Source organism: Mus caroli, unplaced genomic scaffold (genome assembly GCF_978045245.1).
Source record: "Mus caroli unplaced genomic scaffold, Mus_caroli_1 scaffold_2, whole genome shotgun sequence".
Lineage (NCBI taxonomy): Eukaryota > Metazoa > Chordata > Mammalia > Rodentia > Muridae > Mus > Mus caroli.
This window is the reverse complement of record NW_028227257.1, coordinates 95,976,508-95,989,670: the sequence shown is the minus strand read 5'-3', so window position 1 is coordinate 95,989,670 and position 13,163 is coordinate 95,976,508. Positions and strand designations below refer to the sequence as shown.

Here is a 13,163-nt window from a genome sequence, read left to right as displayed (position 1 = left end):
TGGATGTTCACAGTCAGCTATTGGATGTATCACAGGGCTCCCAATGGAGAAGCTAGAGAAAGTACCCAAGGAGCTAAAGGGATCTGCAACCCTATTGTTGGAACAACATGATGTACTAACCAGAACCCTGGAGCTCTTGTCTCTAGCTGCATATGTATCAAAAGATGGCCTAGTCGGCCATCAATGGAAAGAGAGGCCCATTGGACTTGCAAACTTTATATGCCCCAATATAGGGGAATGCCAGGGCCAAAAGAATGGGAATGGGTGGGTAGGGAAGTGGGGGGCGCTATGGGGGACTTTTGGGATAGTATTGGAAATGTAATTGAGGAAAATATGTAATAAAAATATTAAAAAAAAAAAATAAAAAAAAATAAAGTAGTGACTTGAGCAGAGCTCACACAAAATGGCTACCGTCAGTCATACTACAGGGAGGTGAGAGGCTGTGGCATGTTGATATCTTAGAGGAGAACATCTGCGTTCATTAAAGGAAACATACAGAAAGCTGGATCACATCTCTCCCTTAAATTTTTATTACATGTACTATGAAAGGGTTGCAAAACATGATCTTCAAAATATTGAAGTTCAGAACTTGATGAATGCACTTGACTTTTAACATCAGTTTGAAAACCATACATTTAATGGGGATTCTTTTTTTAAATTGCCAAGCGCTAATATAAAACCTGTTAATTATATTATGTGCAATCTGAACTAGTGCATATAGTCCTAAAACCAGGCTGAATGGAACATGAGTTATTAAATATGGACATACTTATTTTATTTTTTAAAAAAATAGATGTAGTTAAAGAGAATAATTTTCTTAAGAATAAAACTTTGAAAACTGACACCAGTAATTTGGAGAGGAAGGCTTTCAAATAAGATCTGTTCAAATCATAAGATTTCAACAGTGTTGGAACCTTCAACGTATCTTAACATTTGTCTCATTTTTAGTTAATTAAATTTCTCATATTATTTTCCTTAGCTATACACTTTCCATGTGATTTTACTATGCTATACTCCATTTTTAAGTCTTAAAATGATTATAACATAGTTCTATGCTGTTTAACCATAGTACATATTACTATTTAAAGAACAAAATTCAATACAAATAAAATATATCAAAATTAACAAAGAGTTGTCAATGTGGTTCTCAACTTAAGAAGGCCTTAGCATGTGGAAAGCCCTATGTTGGTTTTAAAGACACCTGGCACAGGGCCTCTGTTCTGGGCAACAGTCAAATGTCTCCGGTAGAGGGGTGAACTCAGCTTATTCTGCTGTCAATAGTGTTTCTCATTTTGTCATAAGACCAGTGACCAGTTGTTTAAGTGGGATGTTGTCTAAAGTAGCAGAGTTCGACAAGACAGATATTTTCTGTATCCAATACTAATCTGGATAGCTCTGGGCTGTATATGAAACATGAGAAGGTAACCATTCTAAAATAAGGAATCGAATGGATCCCACGCCGCTCTCATTGCCTGTGCCTGTGTTAGGGTATTCGGAACAGCTCTGACCTATCACACTTTAGCAGAGGAGATTGCTTTTATTTAATTCCACTGTCAATGCCATGCAGGCTGATCCTAGTATCTTAAAAGAGATAACTATGCAATCAAATGTGTTATAATAGAAGTTTTCCCTGTGGGACTAAACCATGATGTGAAGAATACAAAGGGTGATGTCTACCTCAAAGTGTGCTGCCATGACAGAAGATTTTAATTTGGATAGCAAAGCAAATGGAAAAAACCCCTCTGCAGATGAGACTCGGGAACCACACTCCATCAAACAGGAGGGTCTAGGAACTCCTTACAACTGCATATTTTTTAAACTGTGTCTCTGTGAGTGGCATTCATCTGCATGAATATTGTCTCTTCAGTTTTCACTATGTTCTCCAGAGGGTCAGAATTCACAAATACTCAAAATCAAGCTCTTACAACAAATTATCTTCAAATCTTTCAAAACCAGAATCTGTTTTCCATCTTGTTGTACAGCAATTCTTGAGGGATTTTAATACTTAAGAAAACGTGTTTACCATTAAAAAGTAATTAGAAATATCTACTACAAGATAGTCTAAAAACCCAAATAACCAAAAAGACTTTTAATTACATAAATTGAGTTTACTGGGTCATCCACAATATCTTTTTTTTTTAATGTTAAGCTTCTATGGATGTTTTAGTATTTGCAATTCAAATCTTCTTGATACTCTTGACAGCTATTTATGAATTTGTTTGTTTGTTTGTTTGTTTGTTTGTTTTAGACAGCATCTCACCCTCAACCCACGCTATTCTAGAGCCTATTAGTTAGGCCAAGCTGGCCTCTAACCTGGGGCAATTCTCCCAAGATGGCCTCTTACCTAGGTAAACCTCCTGTCCCAGCTTCTTAAATGCTAGAATTACACATACAAACCATCATGCCTTGCTATATTCTAAGTCAAAGTAGAAATAGTGACTAAGATTTTGCTATGCTGCAGGCTATATGGGGCAGGATGATAATCTCTTTGAATACTCCAGTTGTAAACTACACTTGCCCATGCCCCATAGTACGAGTAAGCTGTATTCTCATTGTCTGAGTGTTGGTTTTAAGAATAAGCCTGTGTACAGATATATATTATGGCTTCAGTTGAATTTCAAAAAGACCTGATGATTTGTGAAATTTCTCAAGCATCTACTTACACCCAAATATTCCACTAAGCATATTCCATGTATTTTTTCACATACTTTACACTAAACATTATAGAGAAGTGTGGTTATTACTTAAAATGTATAGATGATGGAAGAGAACTAGCAAGTGGTGAACTTGAAATTCACAAGTGGACGTTGTAGGCTACATGTGTGTACACAACATATATGAATATCTAAAGCAATTGAATTAGGTTGTTTTCCTTATTCAATAAAGCATATTGGGGTGTTTATACAAAGGTTTTTAAAATACAAATTTCATTGAAATTAAGTTCTTGAAGGAACACACATAAGCAGCCTGTTTTATAAAATACTAAACCTTTTATTCTTACTAAACTAAGCAAGTCTATATTTGGCCTCTTATAATAAAAATAGCTGAAGAACTATTGATAATGGTTTTGTATTGATTAAATTATTTCTCCATAATTTTAATTATCATTTCCTAATAGAATGTGATATACTTCTCCCTGATTCTTTTACCAATGTCCCAATTTTCTATTCAAATTATACTTAGAAAGTCAGTTAAATTGAGTATATATATATATATATATATATATATATATATATATATACATATACATACACACACACACACACACACAAAATAACTGCAAAAGTATTGGTCTCGGGTTAGTGTTTGGATACAAGACAAAATTTTACTAGTTTTCATTGTCCAAGTCATCTTTATCTGTTCAAGAACACAGGAAAGATCTTCCACGGAATTGAGATGTCATAAAAATATTCTTGCAAACCAACCTGTTGTTTATTTAGCACTCCAAATGACACTTTGAAGATTTACTAGAGTTTTTATGGAAAATACAACTGGACTCAGGTTAAGCTAAGCCTAAATAGAGTACTAATGATAAACATTTTTACAATGTATGCTCTACAAAGGTAATTTCTTTTAGGTATTTTTTTAAATGGTGTAGTGTTAAAAAGAAACAGGATTTCTCTGAAAAACAGGTTTCACCCAAAGACTGTAATAAAATAGTTATAGCGTCAATATCATAGGATTATTAAATATTTAATTAATTTATTATTTTCTACCTTGGGCTTGTGTCATTCGGGGTGAGATTAATGTTTCGTCCTTTTTGTTGGCTAGAAGGTTAAAAATGGCACATTATTTTATTAAAACCATGTATCGATTTGATTAAACTCTTTTACTTTTAAAAACCATATTTGCAAACAGTATGTGAATGTGTTCATGTTACATGATACGAGGTTACATAAAGAAGCCACCTGTACAGACAGACAGACAGACAGACAGAAACAAAGGAAGAAACAAAGAAACAAAGAAAGGCAGAAACAAAGGCGTTTTGTACAAATATACTTTGTCACTGGGTAGTGGCGGTTTAAGCCTTTAATCCCAGTACACAGGAGGCTGAGGCAGGTGAATCTCTGTGAGTTCGAGGCCAGCCTGGTTTACAGAATGAGTTCCAGGACAGCCAGGACTACACTGAGAAACCCAGTCTTGAAAAAACAAATTTATTTCCTGACTTATTCTGAATTTTAGAATTTAAATTGAAGATGAGTAACTGGTACCCAACTGATGAGAAAACAGACATTTCTCTGGGTACCGTTTTGGAGTCCAGTCTGTGGATGAACTCTAAACATGTTTTTGTTTTCTTGAGTGTGTGTGTGTGTGTGTGTGTGTGTGTGTGTGTGTGTAACTTATCACAAGATGATTCTAGCAAACTCAGAAATCCTAACTCAGTTAACTTTAAAAATTAATTCTTTTCTTTTCCCAAGATAACATTCATTTAAAAACTGAATTAATTTAGAAAGTATTGAGATTATTTAGCTTGAACCAATTTACTGGCAAATATCATAATACTAATGACTCATGAAAAATCACCACCTGGATTTACTGAGAAATCTCTGCTTTCCTAAGAATTGCAATGGAATACAAGATGTATGCCTTCTTGTCAAATAAGTATTATGATATTATTATGACTTATATTCACTGTTTTTCATTGTTCCTGAAACATAACTTCATACTTATTCTCCAAATTTTACAATAAATTGTATTCCACCTATTGTTCCAGTTAACATTCAACTATGATGTGATATATTCAAAATTACACACAAATTTAAAACTAATAAAAGCATTGAATTATTTAACGTATTGCTTCTACTTCTTTCTCCAGTTACCTAAAAATTAAAATGGACAAACTACGGGTACTTGGAGTTTGTGCAGCTGCCATTAAAGAAAGATTTTAGGCAGGAAGAGAATTTCCATGACAACAAATGGAAATGTTTCATAGGAAATGACTGGAAAACCTAGCTACGATGCAGATCTTATTTGTAATTTCACAAAGTTTTTATCTCTACACAATTGCATCAGAATACTTTACATATTAAATGAGATTTTTAAATAATTTAATACTGTAGTACATTTCTTTGGTTTAAAAAAAAATTACATTCTAGAAAAAAAAAATGTGTGTTTAGTGTTCATCCAAAGACTGGACTCCAAAACTGCACCTGGAGAAATACTTGTTCTATCGTCAGTTGGGTACCAGTTACTTATCATCAGTGGTGAGTTCTAAAATTCAGAATAAGTCAGAGTGAAGTTGTACTGCGGTCTTGACCTCCTGTCTTCCATTAACACTATTGTAAGACGTCATTTACGTTAATGCTTTAAAAGTTTTTCTAGATCCCAAACAAAGACAAGGACTTAGGTTCTTGGACTACATTTGTATTCTGAAAAGGCCGCAGCACTGTACCTCTGAAAGCAGAATTAACTTGATTCATTCAAAGTTGTACATAAACCATGGAATGCATTTTTGGTTTAGTGAATTTGTTTCTGATACTCTAAAGGGGATTGTATTAATTTATCTACAAAATTTCAAAACAATTCTGAATAAATAGTTACTATCAAAATGTAAGCAGAGATAAAACTGATAACATGTTATTATTGTACTGGCTCCAAATAGCCATCTAAATATATCGAGTTACAAATAGAACATTTTAGGTAAAACGTATTTCAGATCACATGGGTCATGACTATTGTGAATTCTGTGTTTTTAATTGACGTATTTAGAACTTGCCTAAGACTATACTCATTGATTTTTTTTTTTGAAAGCTACAAGGAAATATTGCTAGTTAGTTAAACTGATGCTGTGGATAAAAACATGGTTTGATTCTCAGACATTGTTTACTCATTTTAAAAGCCACACATACTCTAGGATACAAGTTCCTATTTTAATGTTCTTGTTATTAACTCAGATAATTTCTTTGCCTAATGACGATCAATATTCATTGCCTGGCATTTTTCTGCTATAACTTTTGGTAATAAGGATTGTTTTAAATGATGCTACAAATATAAAATAAATCATACAAGATGATTATATGCTTTGAAACATTAATTCGATAAAAATCAGAAGAGTTTATCGAGGTACTAATTTATAATAGTTTATTAATATAATACTTAATTTCAGAAAATCATCTGGCTGAGAATAATGCTTTTCAATTTCTGTTCCTATAAATGACATTGGGTTATTTAATGTGCTGATTTTACTTCTTTCTCCAGTTACCTAATGACTATTTGTAACAAGCCCTATCTTAAACTCACCTTGTCTGTTTTTATACATCAGGGAACTCAGTAGTATAATCAAAAATAAAATAAAAACATAAATCAGCTGCAAAGCTTTTAAAAATTACAAGTGTACAAATTAATGTTTCCATTACATTGAAAAACATGTGGAAACTGAGCCAAAAATCACTGAGGAGTTACTCAGGATGAGTTTGTAATATTTTGTTTATTTGCCAGACTACTAGAGATTGAGCTCAGAATGCTAGCATTGAAAGGCATCTTGCAGCTTATATTTCACTTAAGTAAGAAAACGTAGAATTTAATAAATTATGCTAATAAGCACAATTTGAATCCAAAGCTGATGTCTTCCATTCCTTAGCAATAATCTGTGATGCCGCTCTGACAACCACTTGTTAAGTAGGCACTAGCTCCTTAGAGTCTCAGGACAGTCTGTACTGTGGCAAGAGAGACCTGCAGCTGCTTCATCTCAGCATCATAGCTGAAAATCTAATTTAATTCCTCGGCTTAATGAGCTAATCCACTTGCTTATCGTGCCTCTGTTTATGTATTTATGGAGACTCCTTTCACACTCTTCCCCCGCAAGTTTCCAGGATAATTGAAGTAACACAACTCTAAGCTTAAGAGTTTTAAAACCATGAGGTAATGCAGAAATCACTACATTTTCTTAACCCTGGGCAGTTGTGGGGTTTATGGTTGGTTGGTTGTTGGTTGTTGGTTGGGTTGTTTGTTTGTTTGTTTGTTTGTTTGTTTTGTCTTGTTTTTCTTTTCCCCTTACCTTATTTGTAAGACACCCATGATCTTAATACAGTGGAAACAATTAATGAACACCCCCCCCCAAAGAAAAAAACCAATACAAACAACAACAAAAACAAAGGAAAACCAAAAGTGGGGTATTTACACAAATCTAGCAACAAAGAACAATGAAAATTCCATTGGTTCCCTAGTTAGAGGTGTAAATGTTAAAAGAAGCGGAAAGCAAACAGAAGTCCAAGCCGGTGACTTTTCTTCTTAATCCAACTTTGTGTTCAGCCACACAGGAAGACTCTGGGACCCCATGAGTCTTCTGCCATCCCTTCCTTAGAATACTGATTATGTGGAAAATTTAAAGACCCTTCCTGGGGTGCAAATGTTTTCCAGCTGTCAGGACTTGAACTGGTAGTACAACTAACTTTAAAAAGGCATTGTTTCCTGATTAAGGTATTTGTTCAGAAACTTGCCTGATAGCCTGCTCACATAGTTAATAATTGGTAAATTTATTTTCTAAAGTATCACTGTAAATACTCTTATGCACTAGTAATAGATTTTGTATGCATTCTGGAGTAAGACTCTCTAGTATCCCTTTGTAGACTAAATGAAGCGGTTTCAACATTATTTCAATGCCACTTACTAAATTCTTGTTAGAAGCATTGTCATAATACTTAAGAATAGTGCTGAGAATACATACGTTTATTTTGAATAATACACTTACCTGGCACAGCTCCTAAGGAAATTCTGTGTGAATAGTCTCAGGAGGGAGTTTGATTTTCTGAGATACTGCACAAGAGTTTCCCGGAGGCGAGGTGTGGGAAGCTTTGCAATGTGGTCCTGCAGGCAGCGTGAGGTCCAGGCAACAGAGCCCGCCGGTCCTAAGGCAGAAGTGCACGCTGCGAAGAGAGGGCTTGTTCTGAGTAGATGGGGAGTGTTGTCAGATTGTAAGCGATCAGCAGCAGAAGGGAAACATCACAGCTTCCTGTTACATCACCCCGCCCGCCCCGCCTGCACTTAGTGTTAGGTTACTTTCTTTCTCAAATAGCTTACCCCAGGAAAGCAGCAGCAACTCCCTTCTCACTCTGACAAGAGCAAGAAGCAGCCTGAACAGACAGAGATCCTTTGCTGTATGAACACATTGTTACCAGCAAAAGCTGGCTGCCTTTCACCTAGACTGAGTTCTGTTAGAACTTGCTGCCTGGGATTTGAAGGCGATCTTGGTGTGAAAGAATCAAAGGAGTTAGGGGTGTGGGTGTGTGTTGAATTAGGGTTCACAGAACAACCAGGAACAATTTATCAGTCACATCTTTTTTCTTAAATGTGCATGGGATTTTGAGCATCAGAATTACTAATTCGGACTCAATTTTGAGCACTAATATCTGATCCAACTCCACAACCAGTTTTGCATAAGAAGATGAAGAGGCTTCGTGCTGTCCTTTCTAGGAGTTCCTGAGTTGTATGTCCTGTAAAGCCAGACTGTGTATAGAGTATGAGATCATTGTACATACTTTTAAATATCTGACATAATTATATCATTTTATATAGTCTAAGCATTATACTAGTTGTGCCTCAAAATAACCTTCAAGGAAAGGTGGCTTTAGTTTAACATGATACTATGAAATAATTTCATACAATAAATGAACTTCAATTTAAAAAAAAAAAGTTTTACCTCTAAACATAATTATATCATAAAATAAGAAATCATTGCATATGATCAGGAAAAAAAAAGCCTATAAACCTGAAATATATTTGTTAGTTTTATATAATATGATAAATTATGAGATTTTTGGCAATAATCATAACTCCTGAAGCCAGACAGCACTAAAAGTCACATGATCTTTGCATCAAATGTCTCACGTATAAGCTGGAAAGGATGGATAAAATAATATAATTTGTCTGTTTAAACTTTGAATCAACATATTTTATAACATTTAGAAAATGGCAAGTTCTAACTAGCTACTACAATCTTGCTGCTTCACCTTGGAGAAACAGACAAATAGGGAAGCTACTACAACCAAGTAGCAGATGAGGAGCTCAAAGTCCTAGCAGATGAGTAACCGCAGTAAAGACACAGGGTGCAGAATCTCTGGATATCATGTTCCTGAAAGACAGCGCCATTTTTAAATGTTTCCTATCTTGATCCATGCAGGAGATTTATTACAGAATCTTTAATTCTGTATATGGATATAGAATAGGATGCATCCATATAAAAATATGGGACATTATTGACCATCTCCATCACTGAAAATGGAAACCCTGCATAAGAAGCTGAACTACACAATGTAGTTTTAAGAGACGGCGATAAACTGGGAAGTTACTTTGTGGACACTTTAGTTTTGCTTTCTATAGGGAACTGTTGAATTATATTTTCCTGTGCTGTTTCCTTCAGCTCATGGGGTGAAAAGTCAGCATTATAAATCACTACTGCCTCCTAAAATATAACTCATTAATCAGAAAAACAGTAAAAAAAATTCTTGGGTGAAACCACAGAGTTCTGATGTGGGGTTGCATGTTGCACAGGGACTCAGGAGGAACGCAGTAGGGAGTAATCCTGTGCCCTTGCAGCGGTTTAGACTTACTGGGACAATCTTGACAGAACTTTTAGGGATGATGTTTACAGCTTAAAGTTCAGGCAAAACAAATACTAGATTTTAACTTCTAAATGATCATCGAATATGCTCAGGTGTTCGTTTCTAAGAATATCTGACCTCTGAGACACAGACTGGTGTATACAAAGCTACACACATTTCCAGTAAGTATTAAAGCATTAACATGTTTTTGATTCACTCATTGGATTTGTTCAAACATAGCAGAGTCTTAGTAAGTAAAGGGGTTCGTTCTTTTAGATGATGCCTGAAAGATCACAAGCCAACAATCATTCTCCTGTATAATAGATATACATGGTGCTGTTGTAAATGGGGAATTTAATACAACCTATAGTGTTTAGTACAAATTATTAGTTGTGTACGTAGGTTTATGGCTGTGGTCCATGAAGAGTCTGGATAATTCTTGTTAGTATCATACATGTGTCTTTCATAGAAAGAAAAGTAAACATACTTCCCAATAATAAGGTCATTAAGAGTTAACATGTTATGAACATGAAAAAATATGAATACATGCTACATTAATACATGCTATAAGGACTTTGGGGAAGCTGGCCTGTGCTGAGACATGTAGAAACAAGTGAAAAGATTGAAGAAACTTCCCAAGTGTGTGCTTTAGTATGACACAAATGTATGGATAGCTATGGTAAAGCTAATTGAAACTGTTTCCAAAAATCAAGTGATTCTGAGCCAATGGGGTATTGTTAGTACATTCATTCAGTCTTATGTAGTCTACATGTGTTTTACATTGTCATCTTTCCCCAGAACTCACTGAAGCTACTTAAAATTATCTGATTAGTGGTGATCAAGTTTGTACTTTCAGATGAACACTAAAAATAGTTCTTTTTCAGGAAATTAAGACCAAATAAGAAGTGTCTTCTGTTTTGACCATTTAAAAGAGAGTGGACAAAGCATAGAAGAATGCTACCAGTATAACCATGCAGGGCATAAACCATGCAAAATGCGTCCATGCAGAGACTCCCACTCAGAGTGCTCCCATGCAGAAGGCCCCTTTCAAAGTGTTCCCACTCAGAGTGCCTCCATGCGGTGTCTGTGTTTCTGTATAGTACACAGATGAAACTCATTTTGAGGAACAGTGACATTTGTCCACGTTAAAATGTTATTGCAGAACCTGCAGCCTCCATTGTGGTCCTTTATGTAGCTCAAAGGTACCAAAGTCTCTAAATGAAATGATGGGTTCCCCTGATGAGGTGGGCCATGCCTCACAAGGAGGATGCTAATTAAAAGTCTTATGTCCACATGTTAGACAACTTAAACCAAAGTCATGTGTGACAAATTTAGGTTTTTGCTGACTAAACTGACCACTTGAGTTTCTATAGCTATGCCTAGAAACACAGATCTTTAAAAACAACCAAAACAAAACACTATCATATGGAGCATGGTGTAGATAGCTCATTCCTAGTAAATATGCTAGAGTCATCAAAGAAACTATTTTAAAAATTATTTTGTGAAAATGTTCAGTTACAATATTCTGATATGGCGATTCTTTTGTGTTTTTAATCATGAAAAATCCATTATTTATTTTTAAATAATTAATGTAATTAAAATCTAATGTACTCTAGCCCCTATAAGAATTTGCTATTTGAGAAGCACATAATTCTTAGACACTTACATCAAAAAGGAAATTTATTAAGGAAGTAAGTTGACTTCATATTGTACTATTTTACCTAGTAACTGTTGTTAGGAGTTTTTCCAAAGCAAAGGATAATTAATTGCATTTGGTAAAACAATGTTTACTCCTGAGAGTGAATATGCCACTAGTGCAGCTAAAAAACTATTTATACAAATCATTTATCAAAGGTAAATCATAATGTTTTAATGAGTTTTGCTGTGCGTCAGATTTTTACAAGTGCAAAATGTGAGTTTGAAGTGAGCAATCTATGCCTGTCTTCCACACATGGAATAAAGTGCTTTCACGAGCCTGTAGTATTTCTTATAGTATTTCATAATGTCTTTCCCCAAGAGAGTCAAATTACATCAGAGTTGGCCAAAATTTTATCTCTTCACAAAGCCTGATTCTTGTTATGTCTTGGTGGGTTTGAACTCCTGTGGGAACTTGTCTGACCAGTGGTGTTCCTGAGAGTCTGAAGACAGACTGCTGAAAGAAGAAAGAGTAGGGACTGGCAAACAGGAAAGTGGGACTTCGATGTAACAAATGTAAAAATGCCTGGTTTAAGAAAGATGGAGTGGGCTCTGGCCATAAGCAGGCTGGTGTGGGGGGTCTAATTTCTCAGTTCTAAGGGAGCTCTCCTTCCATGCTCAGGAGTGTTCCTGTTTGAATGAAAAAATATATATGGACCAGTAGTAAATCAAGACCAAGAATTAATGTGTGAGCGGCTCATTTGAGACACAGAAACCCCCTTTCCCGGAAACATTTAAAATAATTCTAGTTCTGGAGCAGAGTTAGGTCACGTTGAAAACGACGCTTTCCCCTCTCGTGGCAGCAATTTATACTGGACATGCTGTGAAATGCTTCATGCTTTCGAATACTAATCCTGATTGTGAAAATGAAAGTTGTATTTAAATTTGCATTTGACATCTTGACCCATAGGTCATTTTGTAAATGGCTAATATATCTGGAAACAAAGTAATCACTAAATTCATAGGTGACAGATAATTTTAATGTTTTCCAATACTAGGAGACACTGTTATTCACCCTACTGTCAGTATAATTTGGGAAATTATGTCTTTAGAAATTTATGATTTATTCTATTTTCTTCACATTTTCATTCATTTTTTTTACTACCACCCCGTTCTCTAGAATATAAGTATTTATAACTATAAAATGGTAATACACATAATGCATACATTAAAGAGTAACGTGATGCACTTTTGAATGAGACTCTGGAGACCTGTGGGAAGATATGGAGTTTTTTGGTAGTTAAGGCATTAGATATCTGCAGTCTTATCCTGCCACCTAGTGTTAACTGTTCTCAAATTATAAAACCTGACTTGTTGACGGGAGTCAAAGTCCTATTCCTTTTTCACTCTCAACTAGAAAAGATATGATGTGTGTGCGCTCTCTTTCTCTCTCTCTCTCTCTCTCTCTCTCTCTCTCTCTCTCTCTCTCTCTCTCTCTCTCTCTCTTGCTCGCTCTCTCTTTCTCTCTCGCTGTGTATGTGTGTGTGTGCTCACATACGCACACGTGCACACATACACACATGCACACACACCAAACGCTCAATGTAGGACTTCTAAACAGCTGATGCAGACTACAAATCAGATTTTCAACAGTTCCTAACACAATGGTAAATGTCCCTCACCTTCTGACAAGCAAACTTCTTTTAAGTATGCAAAGTATTCATTCAAAACAATGTGACCAAAACGTAAACCTGAGTTAACCTTTCCCAAAGACTATATTTTGTGCATATTCATTATCTCCATGATCCAGCTCTTCAAAAGTTTAATCACCAGAAAGAAGTTTCTGAATAGTCACCCACTGAGCACAAATCAATTGATCATCTACCAGGTTAAACAGTCAGACTGCAACTGGAATACAAAATTTGCCAAAAGAAACATTCTCTCCTCTTGAGATTTTGCTTAAAACATTCTTATTCTTTGGAACCTTTG

At 35.2% G+C, this 13,163-nt stretch overlaps 1 protein-coding gene across 2 annotated transcripts in view; it reads right to left on the bottom strand.

The window, feature by feature from the left end:
* Nucleotides 1-7,906, bottom strand: part of Calcrl (calcitonin receptor like receptor) — a 101,699-nt gene extending 93,793 nt beyond the window's left edge. For both annotated transcript variants that reach the window (XM_029470779.2, XM_029470780.2), the window contains exon 1: nucleotides 7,691-7,906. The gene's annotated coding sequence lies outside the window, so the exon portion shown is untranslated. The remainder of the gene's footprint in view (nucleotides 1-7,690) is intronic.
* Nucleotides 7,907-13,163: the final 5,257 nt, after the last annotated feature.